The sequence below is a fragment of the Motacilla alba genome, chromosome 1 (assembly GCF_015832195.1).
Source record: "Motacilla alba alba isolate MOTALB_02 chromosome 1, Motacilla_alba_V1.0_pri, whole genome shotgun sequence".
In the NCBI taxonomy this organism is placed as follows: domain Eukaryota; kingdom Metazoa; phylum Chordata; class Aves; order Passeriformes; family Motacillidae; genus Motacilla; species Motacilla alba.
Genome location: NC_052016.1, coordinates 57,983,879 through 58,008,633, shown reverse-complemented (window position 1 = coordinate 58,008,633; position 24,755 = coordinate 57,983,879). Strand labels below are relative to the sequence as shown.

The following is a 24,755-nucleotide window of genomic DNA, read 5'->3' as shown; positions in this document are numbered from 1 at the left end:
GATGAATGCTCATCATCAATACACTAAAATTCCCCTCTCAGTAGCTGCTTTTTATATTCTCTGAGTTTCTCACTTTAGAAAAAGCAAACAGAAATGTAAGTAAAAACAACAACAAAACCCTCAAAAAGAAACAACCAAAACAAACAAAAAAACCAAGAGTAAATTAAGAGAAAAACAGAAACCAAGAAGTGAACCACAGAAAACCACACAAATTTCCAAGTCCCAGGTTATACACTTAGTCCTACCTATTAAAAAATACCATGGTTCCCCCAGCAATGTGTGTAGCCCAGTTGCTTTTTCATCCCCAGAAGACGCCTCCATGCAGATCATTTGGACTGGAGTCAGCTGTTAGTGAGAGGCAATCAGATTCCCTGGTGACCTATCTGCAAACTCAGTGCCCAGATTGGTTTGGTACCCTCTGCCTAACCTCAGCTATTAGCTCCAGTCTGCGCCCTCAGAGCACATCCAAAAGACACCAGCAAAAACAGGGCCATCCCAAAATTTCACTATCATAGAATGGTTTGGATTGGGGGAGATCTTAAAGATCAATTAGTTCCAACCCCCCGCCATGGGCAGGGATCTCTTTCACTAGAGCAGGTTTTTCAAAGTCACATCCAACCTGGTCTTAAACACTTCCAGGGATGGGGCATCCAGAAATTAAATTTTCTGGGCAACCTGTTCCACTGCTTCATGACACTCACAATAGAGATTTTTTCCTTATATCTAATCTAAACCAACCCTTCCTCAGTTTAAAGCCACTACTTGACTTGAAACTATTGCATTACCTGACTTGCAGCCATCTGATTTATTTGCTTGACTTTGGATTTGCTTGAATCACCCCCTAGTTGAGTAATTACACCTTTCAGTAATCTTTGGGAAATTTAGGTATGAAGCTTTAGATTCCTAGAGGTTCTTAGGTGATGGATAGAGCAGACAATTTCCAAGGGGGTGCTCAGAAATACGTCCTTTCCTGACTTACCTCCTATCTATGGAGGCATCTGTATTCTCCTGTGCTGCTCCTTCCCAATGAACAAGATTACACAGCATGTCAGGAAAAGAGGTGCCTACAGGTCAGGGTGTTTCCTTGCAGCAGCACAGACACAGTACACCTTACACTAAGAAAATTAACTCAAACTGAGTAAAAAAAGAATAAAAAAGAAGTCATTATGTCAATTCTAGTATAGTTTTCTGCCTCTAACTGGTAAATTATTGGGCATGCTCAATGAGACAGCACCTGTCCTTTATTGTGAGGCATACTGTTGGCTGGCAAATGAACCAACCCGGGGCAAAGAAAATTACTCCTTGTTTAGTGAAATCACCTTTGCCAAGTCACACAACAAGGTAAACTACCTGAAGGAAAGCCATTTGTCATAGGCAAATGTATCAGAATGTAAATATTATATGAAGAATGTAAATATCCCTTGAAGGTGCCCCATAAATAGAATTATAGCAAAATTAGTTTATTTGCTCAGGTTCTACATGTATAATTTGGTAGTCATCAATCTGTACAGGCAAAATGCAAGCAAAAAGCAATGCAATCAATCAAATATGAAGCTTTCCTGCAAATGAAAGGAAAATTGCTTTTCAGATGATTTGCAGTAAAGCACAACTGCATGACCATTGACTTTTATTATTGGTGGATAAAGCCCACCAATCATGGAGAATTTCCCTGTTAGTAGTGGAATTTTTTAAAGATTTATTATTTTGCATATGACCATGTGTTTTAGCTCATGGTTTATTTTTGAGGTGTTTTTTTGGTTGTTTGTTTGTTTTTTGCTTAATGACTATATTTAAGCATGCAGATGTGAAAATAAACTCAATTGTGAATTCCTACCAAGGTCAGATTTCACTACTAAAATTATTTTATTAATTTTTTTTTTATTTTATAGAATAAAGTGTGTTATACCACAGCTGGTGAAATACATAGTTTGAAATGAAAACTCCAAAGGGCTATCTCTGACCTTCACAGATTTAGGTCAAATCCAGCTATGAAAGTTAGAAACTTGCGCATCTCAAATAAAAAATCAGATCAAAAATTAAACTAAAGGCTTCTATTTCACAACCCTCATATGGCAAATTGCATTACAGCTGTAGGAACACATCCTCAAAAGGCAAACATGGTAGGGAAAAACTGATGTGATTATATACAGTGAAGAAGCCTTTACAAGTTAACTCCATTGTAACAGTTTGCTCAACATAGTTACTCAGGCACATCCTGAAATCAGACACATAATGGAAGATGGTATTTTCCCTGTTTTTCCTTGTTATAAATGCCACAAACCATTCCTGATCCACCCAAACAGTCCTGTTGGGCACATGACCTATTGGTTTGTACTGGAAGACATGGTGAATTGCTTGTGAGGCTATAGCTAAGAAAGCCTAATTCCTTCTCCCACTCAAAGGACAGGTATGAAGGAGGCAAATGGGACAATGTCCTTCTCTGCTCTTTGAGCTGAGTTACCATGTCCAGGGACATGTCCATTGCTCCTCATAATTCCTGGCGTTGCCATTGCTCATTGCATGTGCATGTGCCAAATAAAACCATTTGATAGTCCATTTTGTCTTCACTGCAATGTGCCAGGACTACGGGCAATGCCTCTGGCTATGTTGGGCAAAGGCTTCTCAGAAGAGCTCTTCTGACCTGGGAATGTGAAACTGTCCTTGCTGCAGAATGGAGGAAGCTTTATCCCATTCTGACAGCAGCAATTGGTCTTACCCAGTGGCACTTGGTAAGATTGAGGCCATCTCCTGGTGTACAGGGCTGTGCTATATGACACCCAGTCTCATTTGGGGCTATTTTTTATCAAAACTGCAGACAAACCTTGAGTTGTCTATGAATCTCACATGCTTGAAATACAGCAGGTGAAGTAGTAGAGCTCAGGATGCAACCTCTGCCCTGTACCCCTTGTCCTTCTTCTCTGTGACAGCTCAGTGGGCTCAGCACAAGGAAGAGGGATGCAGTTACCTATGCTTTTACAGTGACAGGATGCTGGGAGCTGGGTGGTGGAGGAGCTGACCATCAGTCAGGAAGATGCCTGCCAGTGACTCCTCCCAGGGCTAGCTGATAGTGGAGGTTTGGCATGCCCCTGTAGTGCTGTCTTTTCTGCCCACTCAGCCCAACCATTAAATAAAAATTTTCTTCTGCACCACAGCTATACCTTTCCTAGATTGATGAAGTCTTGGTCTCAGCAAGGGGCTCCAGACTGAGCCACAGTTCAAATATAACGAATGACTCAACAATAGGCTTTGTGTGCTTGTGACAGCTTCTTCTTTGGAAAATGAGCCTGGGAAATGCCTGTACAACTCAGGGAGTGACTAGAGGTTGTATTTTTCTTATTTAGTATAAGAAAAGGAAACCCTGTTGCACTACTCCATTGTTTCTGGAAGGTGTCAAGAGCTAGAGCATTTAATAGCATAATGACATGCCAACAAAATTAAAGCACAGCTGGAAAAAGCAGGTGTTTGTTCATATTCTGGGGGTACTTTCTATAGTACCATAAAAATGACAGGTTTATGGTCTTTATGTAATAGGTTTACCAATGTATTACCTTGTATTTTACCTTGTATTTCAGTAAGTCAATAGTAAAAGAGAAGAATCAGGAGTATCTACTGATTTTGTGGTGGAAGGATATCAATCATTTATAATTTTGAAATGCTTTTTTTCATTCAAATGAATTGGAGCTCAAACCACAGCAATAAGAAGTTAGCATCTTTTCACTGAGGCACTGTTATAATTCTGTTATATTGCAATGTGTGTTACAAAATGAAATGTTAAAATTTCATTTACACAGACCAGTAGATAAAGTATTTACTGAAAATCTACCTGGCAAAGAGGGCATGATTTGTTCAAAACAGTGCCTGAACAGATATAAAAAACACAAAATGTATCTTCTGCCCACCTTCAATGCTCTGCTTCAGCTTAATTAATTTTCTTCACCTCCTCATGTAAAACTTAGTGTCTGTGAAAATACCGTCAGCCTTAGAGAATTAAATTGTCTACCTGCTGCAGTACAATGGATTGAAGAGATCAGATCTTTGTCTTCTCTCTGCTGCCCTGTGACTGCAATTCAGGAAATCACAGAGTCTCATTCACAGTACCTTGGGGTGGGAGGAATGTCTCAAGCACAGACAACATGTCATAGCACAACACAGATAGCACAGAGAGGGTAGCATAGCATAAATACATAGCATAGAACGGGACAGGTCAGGAAGCACCAGGCAGGCATGATAATAATTTTTCCTGCCATGCTGGGTAAACAGGGGCAACCACAGGCTTGTCCTATCTATAAATACCAGCTTTGCTTTTACTAGTGCAGCTGATACCAGCCCAGGCTCGCAAGCATCCACAACTCAATGCTGAGTTACGCTGTCAAAATTGAAGACACTGACTATTGGCTTAAGGTTCCTGTCAATCTCAGCCCTGGTAGCAGTGTATTTCCCTGGGCTGATGTCTGGGTGGACATCCCACAACCAGGGCAAGTTCACCCTCAAATATGACTTAGAAAAAAAAAAAATCTTTCTATGCTTTGTTCCCTCCTTCAACAATTTGAAAAACCTGGAACTTGACAGATAAAAACAGCAATGTTTGATGAAAAAGGATCTGTATGTCAGCTGCCGATTTCTCTTGTTTTCTTTGTCCTGATACAGCAGAGCAGGTCCAACAGTTACAGGCCTTTCTGCAGAGAGTTTGAGTCAAAATGAAACTTATGTTGCTTGCAGCTGCCTCAAGACTTCTCTAAAGAGCTTGTATCATCACAAAAGATAGATCAAGCCAGGTTTCCCACCACTTGTAACTATAATGTCTTTAAGTAATACTCTAATTTCTTTCACAATAGGCCTTACACAATCTGCTCTCCCTTCCCCAAACTCTCAGGTGTCACCACATTTCTCTTCACAGAGAAAAGCAAAGCACAATTCTTCCCAAGAATATTTCTGGGTTTCACATTCTCTGAACCTCAGAGAAAGAAAAAAAAATTCTTATCTTATTTGCTGTGCCTGTGTTTGGCAAAGTAGAATGCAATATGGAGATTGTTTATCCAAAGTGAGGATGTTTTGTTTCCTTGGCCTGTCAGGGCCAAGCGTGCGTATGAGTCGGGACTGTCGGCCAACAGTCATGGGATTCAGTGCAGTTGTGTGCAGAGTTGAGTGCTTGCAGATTCAGTTTAGATGTAACATAGTATAATATAGTATAGAATAATAATATAATAAAGTAATTAATTAGCCTTCTGATAAGATGGAGTCGTGTATCATTCTCTCCCTCTCGCTGGGGGCAAAAATATCCACTATACTCGAGTGTCACAAATAAGTCTTGCCCTTACGAGCAGATGGGGAAACACAGCAGCTCTCTGAGGAGGAGGCCCGAAGCACAGCCTGAGAGACTTCACATTTGTATGAAGATCTTCACCAGGAAAGTGCACAGCATTTATCTTACTTATCTTAGAGGTCTGCCAAGCACTTCACTGCCACACGCTGCTGAATTTATCAGGGCTGAGGCAGGATGCAATTGAGATGCACTGCCCCCACACATGCTAACAGCCTGACTTGTACAGGGAGAAGAGGAAATAGATAAGGCAGGATGCTTCATCTTCTCATGAGTTCAAATCTAGATCTGCAAAAGAGAGGAGTCTGGGAACACATACTAGATAACAAGCAGAAGGTCTGACAGGTGCACAGCTTCTCAGATGGCAAACATAGGCGTACAAGCCTTATGGAAAAAAGTATCAATTAATTTAGGAAATTGCATACAGAAGGTGCATAAAAAACCCGCTTCTAAAAATCTCTCCATCCAAAGAGCACCTCAGGCTGCCTGCAGAGTTGTGGTTTGCTCAATACAGGCACACTTTTCTTTCTTTTCTCCCCCACACAGTAACACTTTTCTTCTTTGCTTTACAACTTGCTGTGTAGATGAATATCCACCCCTGATTTAAGCAAGCCCCAGGGTGACACACCTCTGAAGAAGCACCCTGCACACATGCCCTGCTTTTACACTCCCCTCTGGACAGACAATATTAGCTACTTCTGGAAACAAGATGCTGAGCTACACAAACCTTTCACTAGCTGCCCTGACCTTGGGATGAGTTTCAGCTCATTGTGATGCAGGGTAGTCATACAATTTCCATGATGCCACTTGATCTCCATATTGGCAGCCCTTCTCTAAAATTCTCTCTGTAGAGGTTCAGCACCTGCTCCTCAAGCGGCATCCACTGGCACATGACTGACATTGACACCCATGCCAGTCCATGGCCCTGGGAGGCACTTTTGGCTCAGGCTCAGCCATTGGATCCAGCTGGATCTGCAATCCTTGCCATTTTGCAGCATGGTCTCTGCCAGCCAAGAGGCTCCAGAGCAGCACCTTCCCTATTGCATTGAGACTTTCATTAAAGCATGATCAAAAGCACTTACTCCATTATTATTTATTGCCCTCTTCCTCCTTCTATCATGATGCAAGGGATGGCAACATAAGAATAAACTGCCTCCTGTCACTTTAGTATACCTCAAGGAATTTAATACCTCTTAGGAATTTCACTGCTATGGCACATGGAAAAACAGACAGATAAAAAGGCCCGGGCACCCCTCTCACACAGGTTTAGAGAAGTTTTCCAGAGAACATGAGAAAAAAGGATGCTCAGGAGAAACCTAGTTGTTCTCTATAGCTACATGAAAGGAGGTGGTAGTAGGTGGGGTTTAGTCTTCCTCTCCAAGGTAAGAAGTGAAAGGACAAGAGGAAACAGCCTTAAGTTGCACCAAGCAAGGTTTAGATTGCATATTAGCAAAAATTTCTTCCCCAAAAGGATGTTCATGCATTGGAAGAGGCTGTCCAGAGAAGTGGTAGAATCGTCATCCCTGGAGATATTTACAAGACATGCAGAAGTGTCACTGAGGGACATGCTTCATTGGAGGACTGGGCAGTGCTGAGGTAACAGTTGGACTCAATGATCTTAGAGGGCTTTTCCCAAATGATTGTTCTATGGTCCTATAAATATTTAGCAAACGTATAGAGCTACGCCATATAAGAACTTGCCATTCTTTCTGTTTCTTTCTTTAAAAATACCAAGTAAATCTAATTTCAAATGCTTGGAAAGTACAGGAACATAAATACACTGGACACATTTGTCTCATGGATAAGGTCTCATACACACTGTGTGAGGTTCTGGTTCAAGATCTAACATATCAGGAGTATTCAGCTGGTTGCACATAAAACACTTGTTTTTAATCATACAATTTTATACAACATTTAGGATTCAGCTTACATCTTCTGTAATGGTAATTGAGAAGGAACCACAGATATGTGTTTCAGATATTAATTTCTCTGAGATAGGAATAATGAAATCTAATACACAAGGCATGCTCTTCTCTAACAAAAACATGTTCAGCCAAAATTAGTTGTGCTTAAAAAAACTAAGGCTCTAGAGCTAAATCCAGCTTTATTGTTATTCATTATCCTCCAGTTTTATTCTGCTAATTGTTAGGCGTCTGCTTGGTAACGCAACTGTACAATGGCATGCAAATTTTTTCCATGTACTTTTGGTTTTTTATGGTGTATATATATCACTTGCAGGAGTTATCACAGAGAAAGAGATCTGGATTCCTTTAGCTTACCTGGGCTTGTTGGCTCTGTAGCTCAAACCACAAATTTTTGTAGTATTGCTTCTCTTCAGAGGTGTACAAGCCATTGAGTTAAAATATGACTGATACTATTTGTCTTTGCAGGGTAAAATAGAGATTTTTATCATAAATAGCAGAAATTGAGAGATACATGTGTTCCAACCTGCGGTTAGACAGGATTTCTTGAAGGGTACAACTTAATCCACAGAACAACCTTCATTATTTCCAATTTATTTGGTGACTTGCAGTGAGATCTGTATCACCGGTGAAACCCAACCAGGCCCATTTCCAAACACTGGCACATGTGTCACACATCTTGACACTCCTTTGAGTGGAAATCACCAATTTGAAAAATGGGAGGGAATTTTCCAGTAAGAGTAAACTGCCAAGGATGTGAGATGACAGATTTTTCCTTGAGTTCCTAGGCAGTCTTGTTCCACAGAGGTGTCCTGGAAAGACTTGCTGGAAGATTTAAAATCCTGTCTCCTCTGGACTAGACTGGAGTAGCATAAATTGCTGTGAAAGCAAAACAAAAATGAAACAAGCAAAACAAACAAACAAAAACACACATACACAAAAAAAAAAAAAAAAAAAAAAACAAACCAAGTAAAAACTGTATATGGTAGGCAGGAAGAAATCCAATGCTAAATATCCACAACGGACATGCTACAAAAAGAAAAGCTATATATCAGCATTCAGAAAATATTTCCCTGAAACCCTGTGAGAAAACCCTTAAAGACCTAAGAGCAGCAATCTAGAAACACGAGAATTGCCTGTAAAACAAGAGCCAAACTTCTCACAATTAAAGATTCCTAGTACAGTAACATCCAAAACAGAAGGGTTTTTCTTGACCTTTGTGGGGTTTGCTTCAAATCCTGTTATTTTGCATCAGTTCGTCACTGGAAATGATAAGACTTCTCTTGTTCAAAAACAACTGAAGAAACTCTGCAGTTGGTATGCTCCACTAAGGCAGTCCTGAGGAGAAAAACATGCCATCATTTCCTTCCCTCTGGCAATCCCTGGCTGTTTCCAACAACCAGTCCTAACATATTTACAATTTACTTGCCTTATATATAAATTAATTAGACCTTTGTCTCAGTATCTTTTATTTTTAGTTTCCCTAATCTGATTACTGTACCTATTTATGTTCTGAAGAATCTGTAATTAATCAAATTATCCATCTAGCCTGATTACTAGTGGTAACTGCCCCTGGAGATTGATTAATACATTCTCAAATTATTCAGGAAGGCTCTTGAAAGAGCCAACAAAATTTACCCTTCTTGCAACCACAAAGTGCCTTATGAGGCCCAGAGTTGCCTGAGGGTTTAATATAATCAATAATCCATAAAGATAATTGTTCCCACATGATTGGTGAACAACCTCAAGATGAGTGCATAAGGGCTAACACTGCAATTGATGTTTTTGTTGGGTTTCTACACTTAATGCAATTTCCCTTCAACAAGCCAACTCATCCCTTCTGTTGGACAGTGAATATAGACTTAAGCTTTTCTTCAAGGTGTTTCACATTAAGCGAAAACATATGCCCTCTTTTTAGTTAAAAACCTGAGGTTTAGAAAAACTTGTATTTTAATTGCTAAGATATCATACCTAAAAACATTAATGCTTTACAAATGTATACTAACTTCCATCTCATTTGTTTTTCAAAATGCTGATAAGCACAGTTATTTAAAACAATGTAGATATGTCCATTCCAGCTCCTATTAATCTTATAAGACTGCTAGGCTTCTAAGTACCTTAGCTAAAATCCTTCTTCCTCATATCATTGCTGACTGCACAAATGGAGATAATTCCTGAAGCTATTTCTGATATATAGAGATCTTCAGAGACTCAGAGATATGGAGAGGGTCAGTCAAACTAAGCTATGGGTGTTTTTCTGGAAGGAATGAGGTTCATAAGCAAACAGAAAAAAAAGTATATTAACCCAATATTCCATTATTAACAATAAACTGGAAGCATTACCAAACTATTAGAAATGTACCAAACCCTTTCAATACATAGATGTGAAAAGAAGGGAAGGGAAGGGAAGGGAAGGGAAGGGAAGGGAAGGGAAGGGAAGGGAAGGGAAGGGAAGGGAAGGGAAGGGAAGGGAAGGGAAGGGAAGGGAAGGGAAGGGAAGGGAAAAGAGAAAATAACCTCTCAAGAAGTGTGGCTGTGTCTTTTGTAAGAATAAAAATCTGATGCTTCTGTTCATTCCTGTAGCATCTTTCTCACCTACACTTTTGTGTCTTCATTTGTCTTCTTGAGATCTGCAGATCATTGCTTTGCTTTTGAGAATGTTTCATCATATTTAGGAGAAAAAGTTTTCCTCAACTTTACAAAACTTAGGTGATATTACAATCCCAGAGCTATTAAAGAATTTTTTTTTTCTTTTTTACATTTTTTCTCCCTCTTTACTCTTCCCCACAGATCTCTAAGACTTCTCAACCCTACTTTGTTGCAGTACCTTGTATATTTTGCAATGTAATGGTCAGATCTGTAAAAACAGCAGCACCCTGTTGGTTTTCTTCTTGCTCACAATCTTTGGAGGTCTCCACACAGCCTAATCAAAAGGAAGATGAAATATATATGAACCTACTAGCCAGTTCAAAAATGCTTCATAACATGTGATGAAGGTGCCTGCCAGAGAAAAAGCATTGTCCTTCAGGCTCTGAAATTCTCAAGTGTCCTTAAAGGCTATAGGTGGAGGAATACATCAGCTTCCAGCAGCACCAGCAAAGCTGTACCCATCTCTGGACTGCAAATCACTGATCTAACATGGGAAAAAAACCAGTTTGTCTCCTTGTACAGCTACAAATCAAGAATCAGGAGGAGCATGAAGCTCCTCCTTGATAAGGTGGCACCTCTTTGTGACCATAGAGTTTCCTATGATCACAAACTCCAAACTCACATACTCTTTTGCTACCATTTTAACTTCACCCCTTATTATCATCAGCCATTAAAGTGTCTTGGAGAAGTCCGTGTCTTATTTTTTTTTCCCATAGTATGCAGAGCAAACATTTGATGATGTAAATGAGTGAACAGCAGTAGATGTTTTGTTAATCTGTAGGTGTCCTCTGTGGCAAGAAGAAAAAAAGAAATACCTATTGAGACATTTTACCAGGGATGACACCAATTTTCCCAGGTTTTGAATTCTTGTTGCCCCCAGTCCTTATGTTGCCATCTCGGTATGGAAGAGATTTTAGCCTTTGTAAATATAATGGGAGAATCCACAGAACCAGAGATAAGGATTGAATAAATTTAGGCCAAAAATCTGAGTCTCAGTATTCCCCAGCACTGTCACCTTTTTGTTTTTCAGCACAATAGCCTCAGGGACTGTTTATACGGGCTGACAGTCTACTGGGTGAAATATACCCCTTTTTGTTTGTTTTCAACCTCTTGTACAGTCTCTGTTAGATTCCTCTATATTTGTATTGGAAGAGACAGTGAATATACCAACCACTATCACCTTCACATCACTTATGATATTTCATGCCTCTGTTTTGTCCCCTCCTGTAGGGGCTTGCTTCCCAGTGCTGAAGAGTCCTGGTTTACTTAGTTTGATCTCACTTGGAAGTTGTTCAATACTGTGATCATTTTTGTTGCCCTTCACAGATTTTTTTTCAGCTTCAGCATTTCCTTTTGGATATGAAGGTACCTGTGTTTTATACAACACTTAGGATGTGAGTAAACCATAAATTAATGAAATGGCTTTATAACATTTTCTGTTATTGTTCTCTATTTTCTTCTAATGATTCTTAACATTTACATCTGCTTCTGACTGCTACTGAGCATCAAGAATGACATTTTCATGGAAATATTTATTGTAACCTCAAGATCTTACTCTTGAGAGGTAATGGTCAGATAAAAGGCCATCATTTTGTATGCAAAGTTAGGATTTTTCCATCTGTGCATTTCTTTCATATTTCTACACTGAATTTCACCTGTCATTTTATTCTCCAGTCACTCAGTCTCATAAATTCTTTCTGTCAGTCTTCACATTCAGTCCTCACCTTTGTTGTTAGTCCTGCTATGAATAATTTTACATCATCAGCACCCTTGGTCTTGGCATTGTTCAAACCTTCCTCCAGGTGGTTCATGAATGTGTTGAACAGCCCATGTGCCCACTCAGACCTCAATAGGAATCCACTGGTGACCTTCCTCCATCACCCTCATGCCTCCAACTATTTACTCAAAGTTTCCATTCAATCAATTATTCAGCAATAAAAGAACTGTCTTCTTATTCCAATACACAGTTTTCCTAAATGTTTGAGTTTGGGTTTTTTTGTGAGAGAATCTGTTGAATATCTTTCAGGATTCAAATGGATTCTGTTGACCAGACCATCATGTCCACAATCCCAGTGTAGTCCCTAAGGAACATCAGGAGATTCATGAGGCAAAAACCTCTCCTTACTAAGGCCGTGTCAGTGATTCTGAAGTAGATGGGACTTACCCAAATTGATATCCAATGGGAACCCAGTGGTTAACTTAGGTATAACTTAGTGATCCTTTATTCTAGTGTTTTATGAATCCAGTCAACTGTGATCAGATGTCAGCTTTTGACAATAGAAAATCCCCCAAACCACCTGCTCTTTTTTTCTCTACTGTATAAAGCTCGTTTGTACACTGGAAATTAATAATCCTTAGATCATTACTTTTGGGCTATGACTTGGGCTATGACATATATCCTAAACATTCTTACTGCCAAATACAAAAGGAAGTTGGGGTTCTTTTTCTTGTAGAAACCCCTACACTCATACATCATTGCTAGTCAACGTCAAAGGCCTCATCTAATAAAAAAAAATTGTGAAATTTGGATATTTTTAACAAAATTTCCCATTATTCTTATTATACAGAACATATAGCTGTCCTATCACATGCTCAATACCTAACCAGCAGATGTGACAAAAAATCTCCTTGAGCAGGTTTCACAACTTGTTAAAAACAATACCTAAGGAAGACTCATTAGTACTAAGCAGCTGTGTTCTGAAAATTGGTCTTAATTTAAGTAATCAACAAGGCATTTACTGTTGTAGCATGCACCTGTGTTTGCATAGTTCTGTTCACCCATACATGCTTTATCCTTAGAGATAAAACCTGCTAGTTAGGGGGAAACAGGTGTGCAGCTGCATAGACTGCAGCTTGCTAGGACCAGCCAGGAGCACCCTTTGAGAAGGGGGAGATCAGATATGGTACTGTGTTAGGGCTGATGGACTACAAGGACCTTTTATTTACTCACAATTCCACCAACTAATCTGCTTTAAACTCTTCCTCAAAAGTAAAGGATCATTAGAATCTCACAGAAAATTCAGACTTCTCAAAAAAAAAGGAAATTCAGTTTGGGAGGTCCAAAAAGCTCTGAGACACTCAGAGTGCTGCATTTCAATTGTGGTGTTCAGATTTATTTTTTTCCATATCAATATTTGAATAGCAATGAAATAAGCATATGTATCATGTATTATTGGCACAAAATAAATGCCAAAAAAAGTCTCTGAAGCAAAATATCTGACTTCTTCCCATTAAATATTTGCAAAAAACTCCAACACTGTCCTGTAAAATAGTCTTATATTGGCAGAACCTTTCCTTTTCCTAGGAAGATATTCTTATTAAGTTACCTAAGTTACCTAGTCAGTATCTGAGCACCTCTAAAGTGTTTTTTGGCTTTTTGGGGTTTTTTTCTGTGTTATTTTTCCTATTTGTGACAGGCACTTTTCTTCCTGGACTTTAATAATTGGCATTTTCCATGGGGAAGGATATCTATATTGGGAATGCTTGACCTCTTAAGAGAGAGACAATAAACTTCCTGCAGGAGTCTAACTGTAGAAAACTTTGGCTTAAAAAAATCAGCAAGTCATTTAGGGTCATTCTTTGGGGAAAGACAGACATTTGGGAGCCAGTTTACATCCCATACACCAAAACACTTTGCAGCCTACCCATCTCCCCTGCTTAGCAGAGCAGCCTACGCATTTATTCCAGGTGCTCTGATATTAATTACTGAAGGTCTGTAACCAGAGAGGATCTATTCCAGATGAGCTGGTAGGTACCAATGACTCCATTAGTGTCTGTAGGAAGAGCTGCAACTTAGAGCACAACTGAATATAGAGCTCAGTGCTGTCCCTCCACTCCAGTAAAATGTCCCTGTATCCCTGGTGAAAAAGGGCTCAATTTTTGTATTGCTGTTGAACTAGAAGGCAGATAATTCATGGAAAACACTGAATCAAACCTAGACTTACAAATTAACATTTAGGATAGCAATAACTTCTGTTGAATGGAAGAGAAGCTCCTTCTGAAACTTAACTGTGAAAATAAAATCTCCAACCAACATTGTGACCTTTGGGTTCTAATAGTTTGAGGAGATTTAAGTATGACGTGTGGCATTTTTTTGAACTTTGAGGCTTAATACTGATCAAAATTTTGTAGTATGTTTCATATGCAAGATTTTACAGGTTTTACAGGTTTTTTTTTTTAAAAAAAACTTAGCTTGAAAATAAAATATTCCACATTTAGTGTTTGTACTCTATAATAAGGACTGTAGAATTTCTTTATAATGGATTGCTGCATCTGGTGTGTGCAACTTATTTTTTGAGGCTGTAGTTTATGATTACCATACAATTCCTCACACCTCTATGGTTTTCCTGTATATTCTTCAAGGCTGTATCACTTTATTTGGTGGTACTTCTACATCTCAATATGCACCCAGGAAACTCAGTGACTCAAGACTATGCAGGGTGTAAACTTAAAAAGGGTGGACAAGGAATCCCCCATGGGCTTCCCCTGTCACTAGCATGTCTCAGGAGCCATCCCAGGAGACATTTTTTTCTGCTGACCATCTATATAGCCTCAAACATCACTTTTATGAGACAGTCCTCATAAAGCTGTTGTGTGATATCTAATTCCATGGAGATAAGAGGGAAGTTTTTAAGAGTTCCTATGATTCTCTTTATTATAAATTTAGACCCAAATCAGAGGAAGCAACTCTCCCACTGGCAGGTTCTTCAACCATGAAGGTAAGAGACAGGGGCAGCTTCAGGCTTTCCAGAACTTTCTGCTCTGAAGGGTGTCAGAGCTCTGGTTTCTCAAAAATGTCATAGCTCCTCAAGGCAGCTATTATTTTTTTTTCAACACCACATTTGAAACATATTCTACCTCCCTGCTCTAACATATTCACTGGACACAAAGCAGGAGGGACTGTTCCTGGAAAGGCTTAATTTATGACAGTTTACAGCTGTCACCTCACAGTTTTCTGAATGGAAAGGTTTTCTCCCTGTACAGCCGTGTGAGGTATTCCTGAGAGAGCACAGAACCAGTCCTGAGGAGACTGGAAATGACATTGTTAGAAAATGCTGCTGTAAGAGAGGCACGCTGCCTGGCTCGGTAACCAGCTGAGGACAGCTCCCCTGGGAGCAGCAAGGTGCTGGGGCCGCTGGGCTGGGCGCGTCCCTCGGCAAGTCAGCTGAGAAAAACAGGAGCCGGTGCCTTGCTCTGCTTGCTGCCTGCTCTCTCTCAATTCCCTGTCCTCCCCAGGGAAAAGCACATAACTGGGGAAGTGCAGAGCCCTGCTCAGCTCCCTGCTGTCACTTCCATGTCCTGGGGCAGGCCTGAGAGCACCTGGCAGAGATGCTAAATGAGGCTGACTCCAGAGATGCTGCTGGGGAAGGCAGCCTGAAGCACACACCATAGAGCAGCCTCCAAAACACTTTGTGAGCAAGGGACAGTGAGAGCTCAGTCATTACCCAAATAAAATACTGTTTTAAACCACTCTTCTTACATGCAGTCAACTGTGTTTATTTAGGAAAATAATCAAATAGGTGTTATTCCTAAGATTAGCTCTAGGATATTCTCATACAGGCAGAAATTTAGAAGTAAAGAGTTTTCATGCAATTAGAGCTATTTGCTCTGCCCGGGCTGTCTAAACCAGTCATTCACAATGTATCTGAGCCACCAAGGAGCAGCAGGATAGAAACACCAATTGATCAACAGATGGATTTAATAATCATTGAGAGTGAGAGTCTCCTAGAAAAAATATACTTGGGGCTTAGCACATCAGCTGAACATCAGGTCTCATCTCACATCCTCCCACTGAGGCTGGTAGAAAGATGGATTTCCAAATTGTTATGTCCCCCTGCAGATTGCCAGTGTTGAGAGAAGTGGTGACAGCGGAAGTGCTGTGCCTGCCTCACAGGCCTCAGCTGCTGCACAGGCATCAACAGACATCAAGAGATGTCTGCCCCTCAAGGAGAAGGGGGTAGGCTGGCAGCTTTCACAGCCCTCTGGCAAACACGGACAGAGTACTATAAATGTTGCTATCATGAAAACACACAAAGCTGAAAGTGAATATGCTCTTCTGTCTTGTGTAGAGAATTGGTGTTATATAAATACTACTACAATAGCATTATAGATGCATCTAGTTAGATGGACTTTAATTTCAACAGACACTGTGTGACCTCCTCAAGCTCAGTTATTGCAGGCAGCAAAAAAAGTCTGCCTTCCTGAAAGTTGAAGACAAATTTCCCATTGTTTTCAGCCTCTTTGGTCAAAAGCCCCTTCCCTTCCCTTCCCTCAAAATATTAAGACCCTGCATTCAGTTTCTGATTTTTTCTTTGGAATGTACCCAAGTGACCAATATCCTGCATGTCCCAAGGGCTACCTGGAGTTTCTGTTTCCTGAACAAGCACTGATGGAAAGTGTCTGCAGCTGTCTCCCCAGCATCCTGCAGTTATTCTGCCCTTTACCTGCTATAACTACATACCAGCCCCAACAGCACTTTGCAATAAATAAAGGGGTAATAATGTGGGAGACATAAATTCCTTATGGCTGAATGCCAATACAATTCATGTACTAAAAAAATGCATATCTAATCCTGTTTATCCTGTTTATTAAGTCTGATCATTTATTTATTATGTTTACATTTAGCACACCTGATTACTGTATAAGGTACATTTCTTATTTGTGTTCAGAATCTCTTCGCACCTTTATTTGCAAGTATCTTTCCTCTTGATTAAGGAAATTCTCAAATGATACTGAAGGAAAAAAAATAATCACATTCAGTTGATTTGCAGAACATGTCAATAGTACACTGCACCATAGCATCTGAAATAAAATACTTCAGTGCCTTTGCATTTGCATAGAAAACTTTTATTCACTGTGTAATGCTGCTACACACGTGGCTGACAAATCTGAAAATCAAGGATTTAAGGTTAAGGAAGAATAAGAGAATATTAAACATCATATTGGGCTCCACTGTAAAGGAAAATGTCAAAGGACAAAAAAGGAGAAAAATCATTAAGAACAGTGTCTGCTCCTGTGACTATCTGTTGCAAATTCCCAAGGAACAGGAAGATCAGATGGAAGGAAGATTCACAGCCATGTGAAAAGGAGAACATTTGAAATGGATTAAGAGATTCATAGGGAGTAAGTATCCTCTTCTACTTGAAAAGAAGAAAATTTAGTATTTTTTATTCTATTACTTTTTATTTTATTTATAGTTAATGATGACATATAGTATAGAAATAAAGTTTCAATAATGATCAGTATCTGCATTCAGGTCTCCTTGTTGGAAGCAGAGTGCAATGCTGCAGCTGTCATGTGTAACTCCAGGAGGCTCCCAAGACAGCCCGGGTGCCCTGCTTTGCCTAAGCCATCCACTGTTAATGAAAGCTTTTGCACTGGAAAACAGAGGAGCCAGAATCTCTGTGGAGACATCTGTGTGTTAGAAAGTATATGGCATTAAAAAGAAGTGAGAAGTTGTAAATTCAGACAGAACAGAAAGGAGCCTTTGGGCAGTTTGCTGCACCCTCACCACGTTTGCTGAGGGCACTCAGCTGGGAGGCAATGAAAAGGTGTCAGAGGGGAGAGTCATCCTCAGAGGCAGCTGGGAGAGGGGTCTGGCATGAACTGTATGAACAAGAACAAGTCAGAGTTCTTCACCTGGACAAAGTAACCAAAGAGCACAGTGCAGGACCTGTGTGCCTGGGGAGCATCTTGCTGCAAGGGACCAGGAGTCCTGGCAGGCCACAAGCTGAGCACGAGTCAGCAGAGAGCCACTGTAGCACCAAAGGCAAATCAGCTCCTGGGTTGGATTTGCAGGGGCATCACTGGAAGCACAGAGATGTGATCATTCTACAATATTCAATGCTTGTCAGTCTGTATCCAGAGTAGTGTGCCCAGCTCTGGTCCCCACAACTCAAGAGAGATGCAGACAGACTGGAGAAGGTCCACAGGAGTGCCATGAAGATAATTAAGAAGGGCTGAAGGATCTGCTCTGAGTGGACAGACTGAAGGAGTTAGATCATCCATTTGTAAAGAAGAAAAGGCTCAGCGGGGACTTCATCACAGTATCTCAGTACCTAAAGGGCAGCTGCAAAGGTGACAGATGGGAAAAACAAGAGGCAATGGAAAATATTTCATCTTGACATAGTAAAGAATTTTTTTGCAATCAGACCAGTCACTGGAGAAAACCTCCCCAGGTATGTGGCAGAGTCCCCACCACTGGAAGTTTTTAAGATGAGACTGGACAGGGTGCTAGATAATGTCAGCTAGGATTCCCTTCCCATGACAGGGAGAAGCAGATGATCCTTGGAGGTCACTTCCAGCCTGGACTGATCTGATTTTGTTGTATTCTGCAGTGCTGGAAATAGCAAAGCAACAATCTCAGGCCCAAACTGTGCTACAGTACCTGGGAGAGAAGAAGAGGTTCCAGTCTTTTCCAAATTCAGTAAAAAACAATAAACCAGCAAAAGAGAATAAAGACTTCACAGCAGAATCCTCTAGCAGGGGAACGGAAAAAAAGAAAAGGAGGGGAAAATGAGGGAATGTGATGTTCTTTCTCCAGCAATACCTAAACACCCTCCCATGTAAGTTTACTTTTTGAGGCTATCCAATTTTATAAATGTGACGGAACATTTCTGCCAATAAAAGGCATACAGGTAGGTATGAATATCTACAACTGGCATTGTGGTATATAAAATGCCTGGAATAAATGATTGCCTAAGGAATCCATCAAGTATTTCTAATTCAGTTATCTGAGCATTACACTGAACCTGTACGTTGTTTCAAATGCTAGAAATCCTCCCCCAAACAATGGCTGTTCATTTTGTAAGTGTTTATGTTTGGTACCCAACAGAAACAAAAAAGCCACATTCAAAAGCTGTTCAAAATATTAAGGAATCAGTAATGAAAGAACAGAAAGCAGAAAATTAATGTAATAAGTTTTTTCTGAAATTAGATGCTATTACACTAGTTACAACCCCAGTGATTAGAAAACAATACTTCCCTGAGGAAGAATTTGCCACCTAAAGAAATAAAATAAACAAAAGAGGTAATTGATCTCATGTGACTTTAGCCATGTAAAAATGAGGCTCTTCCAAAGCAGAGTAGAAAGAGAGAAACTTCCACAGATAAATATTTCCTTTACCCACCTCAGATATGTCTCTTCAGATGTATCATATTATCCTGTGCCAGCTCCCTTCCTTTCCATCTCACTCCACTGGCTACAGAAAAATCTCTCTCTCTCAGATCAGATACCCATCTCCTGGGTGGCCAAGTTGACTGAGATCCAGAATGACTTGCCCAATGTTCATCAAGTGGTCAGGCAGCAGAAGGGCCATGCAAATGCCTGTGAAACTGTTCATGTGCTGTCAGGGAAGCCTGGGTACACAGAACAGAGACAGAGGAAAAATACTGTAAAAAAGGTCAAAATTTTACTAGAGCTCTGCAGGCAAATCCAGACCAGGAGATCTGCTTGAGGTCCCATATAAAGAAGTTAGAGGCATTTTGTTTCCACTGAAAATTCTTGATAAAGAATCTTCTACTGAGAAATTGAAGGTTCTGAAAATCAGAAGGGTATTTTCTGAGCACCATTTAGCATAAAGTCTAAATATTTTTAAATAACCATAAATTCTTGACAAATTTCTGTTAAAAATAAGTTTACTAAACTTAAATACTATATACGAGAAAGTAGGTAGCAATGGTAGGGTTTTTTTCCTGTCTTTATGTTAATTTGCCTGCGAGAAACTTCTACCTGGCCCTGCCTTCCATGATCTACTGCTATTGTCTTACCCTTGGATGAGATGTATGCTAAATGTCTAAAATCAAAGCAGCAGAAAATAATCTAAAAAAATCTATAGAGAAAGAGCAGAACTGAAAAATCGCAAGCTTGATGGCTGCTACCCTGCAGTTTCACTGTGCACCATTTGATACATTTCCCTGCGCCACCTTATTGCTTTTTTTAAAGGCCTGTCCTTGCAATTTACAATCCACAAGGCTGCTGAGCTCTGTGGAAACTTTAATTTGCCACCTCTTCAAGGCACAGACTTTGTCTTTACTCCTGGAGGCACACAGGATGCTATGAGCACTATACAAATATTATCTGAGCTAATGTAACGGCAATTCCTCCACAAAAGGTGCGTTAGGGTGGATTTAGAGTTCTCCAAATGTCTTCCATCACAGTGGACAAACAAGAACAACATTAAACAACCAGTTCTCAGCCCACAAAGGACCAGCCTTAAGGGATTACCCAGTACCATCACATTTCTCACTGACACCAAACACTAACAACATCTCCAGCAAGCGCACAGACTCGATTCAACAATGTTACCCTCACTCTCACTGCACGCATCAAGCAGCTGAAAAGGACCAGCTAGTCATCGACACATAAATGAGCCCTGCAACATCAGCTGGGGTAATTGAACACCTAATTCTGGTGCTACTTCCAAGGTGATAAAAAACTAAATAGTGGAATAGATGTATAGACTAAAACAAAGCTCACAGTCAAGAAACATCAAGATTCTTTATGGAATTAATTGAATTAATCATATTGAACTACAAAAAGCAAGCTCCATCCATGCCTGAGGCCAAGTAGAGGAAACTCAGACCGAGACCAAATCAATTTATTTTCAGCCAGGTCTAAATTTTTGAACAACAACTGCACCGCAGTTGATGTTCTGGGTGTACAATTACTATCGCTAAAATGAACAGTATCAATCCAAAGACAGTGCAGCACAAAATGGAAGGAAAATATCCTTCACATAAATTCCAAAAGATTCAAGTGTTTGTGCTTTAGTCTCATTTTAAGGGCTTTTTATGGTACTTTGATGGTGTAAAATAGGTCAAGGAAAACCTCTAAATCAGGGAAACACCAGACAAAGAGCCATGACGGTCCTCTTCTACCTCTTCCCATTCCCTCAGCCCACGGCTCCCAGAGGAGGTCCCTGCTTAGGAATATCCTGGGGGCTCTTGGATATTCTCTTAGGAATATACTGAAATCTCAGGATTTCACTGTGGCCTCAGGTGTCTGTCACCTCCTAGGCAGCAGACATGCGGGGGCAGCAGCATCCACCCTGCCCCCACGCACACATCCACGGCCAGAGCTGCACAAAGCCATTCTTGCATCTTCTCTGTGTTCTTCCCTACACAGCCACGTAAGTCTGGAGTAACTCCATTACTGCAGCAAAAGGGCAGCAGCATAAAACTGGGCATGAATGAGGTCAGATGAGTACAGCTCTCAGCTAATGTGTGAAATGCACACTCAGTTTCATATCATTGATTTGATCCACCATTCTGCAGTTACCAATCAAATGGCTTTTTAGGAGCCTGACATCTGGAACCAATATTTTAAATCAGGAAAAAAAGACCATCCAATCACATTAAGGAAATGGAGAACACGAACTGAAATTTAATATCTAATTACATTACCCATATACCCAGTATGCATTCAGATTATAAAAATCTTGAATTACTAAAATTTGGTTTGCAGGAAAAGAATCCTAGACTCTGCTTACTCATAGGCTAGGGAATGAGAGTTCTTATGCAGAAAGAAAGGAGTCACACATTATTTGCACTCACATAATGAACCTGGATTCTGGAAAAAAAAAAAAAAATCATCGTGGACACTAGATCTTCCAATGTTTCAGAAAGGAAAAAAAAGTATGGAGCTTAAAGAAAAAAGGTAAAACATTGGACAAGATCCAACTCATCCTCTTCTAGTACTCAAACTGTGAATTGCAGTACGCAAATTTGGAATCTGACTCTCAGCAGGGACATCTAGATTTGATCCATCCCTTTGTAGGCAGTAAAGAAGATAAAACTGAACCAGAGAGAATCTCTCTGTGTGAGCCCTTTCCTAGAGACACTCAATAGGAAAATCACTATGAAAAACCTCCCACCCTTTTGTGGAACTTAAGAGGTCATTCAGACCAATACAAAACACCTCTTCTCAGAGTGCAGATGTCCCAGCTAGGGAGAGGCATCCGCATGCACAGGGCTCTGAGCAAAGCAAAAAGAGCCAAGGGAGATGAGCACCTCACACAGTGATCCTGACAGGCAGACCATGCACCCACCAGAGGTCTGAGATCCTGACCCCACACTTTGTTGCCTGCTGGATTTGATGGAATGTATGTGAAAGAGGTGCACTAAAGCACTAGACTTTTCGGGAATTTGGATGGTGGGGAGAGGGGAGAGATTCTTGTTGTGGTAACCGCTCTTCTGGGCAGCCAGAGAGGAATCTTCACAAGCCAGAAATATCTGGAGCAAAGGACTGTGGCCCCAAAGCCTCAAAGTTAGGGCACTCAGGTAGGAGAAGGGAGTTCTGGTTTCTTCCTCTGGCCTTTATCTGATAAAGATCTAATGTAACATGCATAAGCAGTCCAGGGACTTTTGTTGATCATTGTCTTAATTGGCTGAAGTGCAAGGAAGCTGTTCTATTTATTGATTTTCTAATCAAATTAATGTCTGGTATTTACCCTTCATATGTTTATTCCTCTGTTGTGCAAGGCTTTCTAACGTCCCATGGGGTTTGTGTCCAAGTTAAAAGTTTATTGTCCTGTGTCTTCTCTGAATAGGCACAGAATGCATCAGGCTCTCATACCCATTAACAACCAACTGAAGGGGAGAATTTATTTATCTTTTTAATCAATGAAGCTGCTGATAAGGAATTAACCTTGCATTTAGGGAAATCAGTTTCATTATGAATTACACTACTTCAGATTTCCTCCCTCACCACATAGCCAGACACTCTTGCCTTGGTTTCACACTAAAAATCCTGGGGGTGATGAGGATGTCAGAAGTTCTAGGTTGGAGACAGCAGTGATGAGACATTGAAGCCTCTCTACCACACACAGCAGTCTGCAGGATGCCTGTCCTGAGAAACTGAGTTCTGCTCTCCCTGACTCCAATGGCTTCTTCACCAGATACTCCATTTATTTGGCCTGGGAAGTGACTCCTGAGCCGGGGGAAGAAAATATTGCACACGTTTCAGAAGCATCTCATAATGCAACAGAAGAAAATCTTGTTACAGTGCACTCCAAGCAGCCTATTCAAGGTAATCACATTTATATTTTTTAAATGAGGCAGCACTCACAAAAAGTCAGCTTTGCAGCCATGACATAAACAAGCCAGGACATAGTCCAGAAGCAACAAAATAGTCTATGACACTTCCTGTTCTCAGCGTCCTCCTTTCTACTTCCTAATGAACTTTAATAAGAGAATGTAGCAACATTTATGCACAACAATCTCTAGGCTGGCCACTTCATATAAATGCCTTTTTCAGTAAAGGAAACACCATGCAAGGTGGAAAATTAAAGATTAATTCCAAACATCTTTCTCTATAATTTAGTTAATTATACCCCAAAAGAGCATCTGCAGTAGGCTTTTAAAGGTTTATTATTCTGACAAAGATATTTTCTGTAAAATAGATGTAAATTTGCTTTCTTTGTTTATCCATTGATTTATTTAGCTACCCATAGTAAAAGATGGCAGATATGAAAGAAAGTGGATCTGAGTCAGTTAGAGGTTTTGGAGAAACAGCTGCAGAAATGGTGGTGAGGTTTCAGAACAGGAAACAACCTAAACTAAGGGAACAATGCAAGGGCATTTCTTTCACTTAAGGATTGAGGCAAAAGACACCTAAAGCAAAGAGTTTGACTTAGTTCCATTTGAAAAACATCGAAATATGGTGCCAACAACACCCTCTTTATTTCAGAAATACAGCTTCTAGTATTGATTAAATGCAAGCATAAGTTAACACATGCTTTTAACCATGAAAATAAATACATCTCAGCAAAGTAATTAAGTCACTCTTATATGGCTTCTTGAATAAGGTTGAAATTCTGAACTTCATTCTGCAAAGTGCTTTGGGGCAAAATTTTGAAAATTAATCTGAAAGTGCCAATACACTGCCATCGCATTTTAATGAATTTGTACAGAGATAAGCAAAGAACAATGGCTTCAGGATTTTTTGGCACATCCTTGCTGAGAACAAAAACTACTATATTTTAAGAAAAAAAAATGTATTTCAAAAAAGCTGTTTTGGCAAGAAGGAGATTATATCAGAACCTGGAACTTACCTTGTGCCACGCCATGAGTTTAACAAAGCCTGTTACAATCAAACTGAAACAAGAAAGTCAGAATTACTTCTCTGTAGCAATAATGATCAATTCTCAAGAAAGATGAAAGTTATTTTGGAAGCAGCATGATGTCATTGTAATTAGATCTATAAGCTGCTACACAACCCCGCTACCCACAAAAAAAAAAAAAAAAAAAACACAAAGAAGCCCCACCCAGAAAACCCAAAACAAACAAAAAACCATGCATACAAGCAAAAACAGCAACAACAAAAAAACAAAACAAACCAACACCCATATAAGACAAAATGAAAGAGAAATTTCTAGAGCGACAGTTATGTTGGTCAAGATGCTTACCTATTTCTATAGTATTTTACATATCAAAACATTTCTCTTTCTAACCTTCAAGCTCTGATTTGTCTTTCATTTTGATGTGGCTTTCAAAAAAGACAAGGCATTGTAGTCAGACCACAGTATGAGGTCTGTAATATGCTCTGATGGGCAAAGCATTTCTGCTGTCTTGGTCTCACAGTAATTTATTAATGGATGGGCTGATAATGCTTATTATGTGCCTGAGATAACCTCAAAAGACCAAGCAAATACAGCTAGACTTAAATACTGTCTGTTCTTGTGAAGGTTTCTTAGCAAGAAATTGGATTTTCAATGCAAAATATATCACATTTTTGAAGAAAGAAACAACCAGACCTCTGAGAGTGTACTAGATGCAGAAGGTGTCTGGGAAATAAGCAAAAGCACACCTCATGTCTTCAAAATGATTTAATTCATCAAAGGGCAAAGAAATCTCATTGAAACACA

At 39.9% G+C, this 24,755-nt stretch overlaps 1 long non-coding RNA gene across 1 annotated transcript; it reads right to left on the bottom strand.

The window, feature by feature from the left end:
* Positions 1-8,345: 8,345 nt before the first annotated feature.
* LOC119703099 lies at positions 8,346-23,983 on the bottom strand. Its single transcript, XR_005257553.1, has 4 exons — positions 23,943-23,983; positions 19,020-19,248; positions 10,070-10,165; positions 8,346-8,580 (listed from the first exon to the last, which is right to left on the bottom strand). It is a non-coding gene; the product is annotated as an uncharacterized LOC119703099 (long non-coding RNA).
* Between the last annotated feature and the right edge of the window lie 772 nt (positions 23,984-24,755).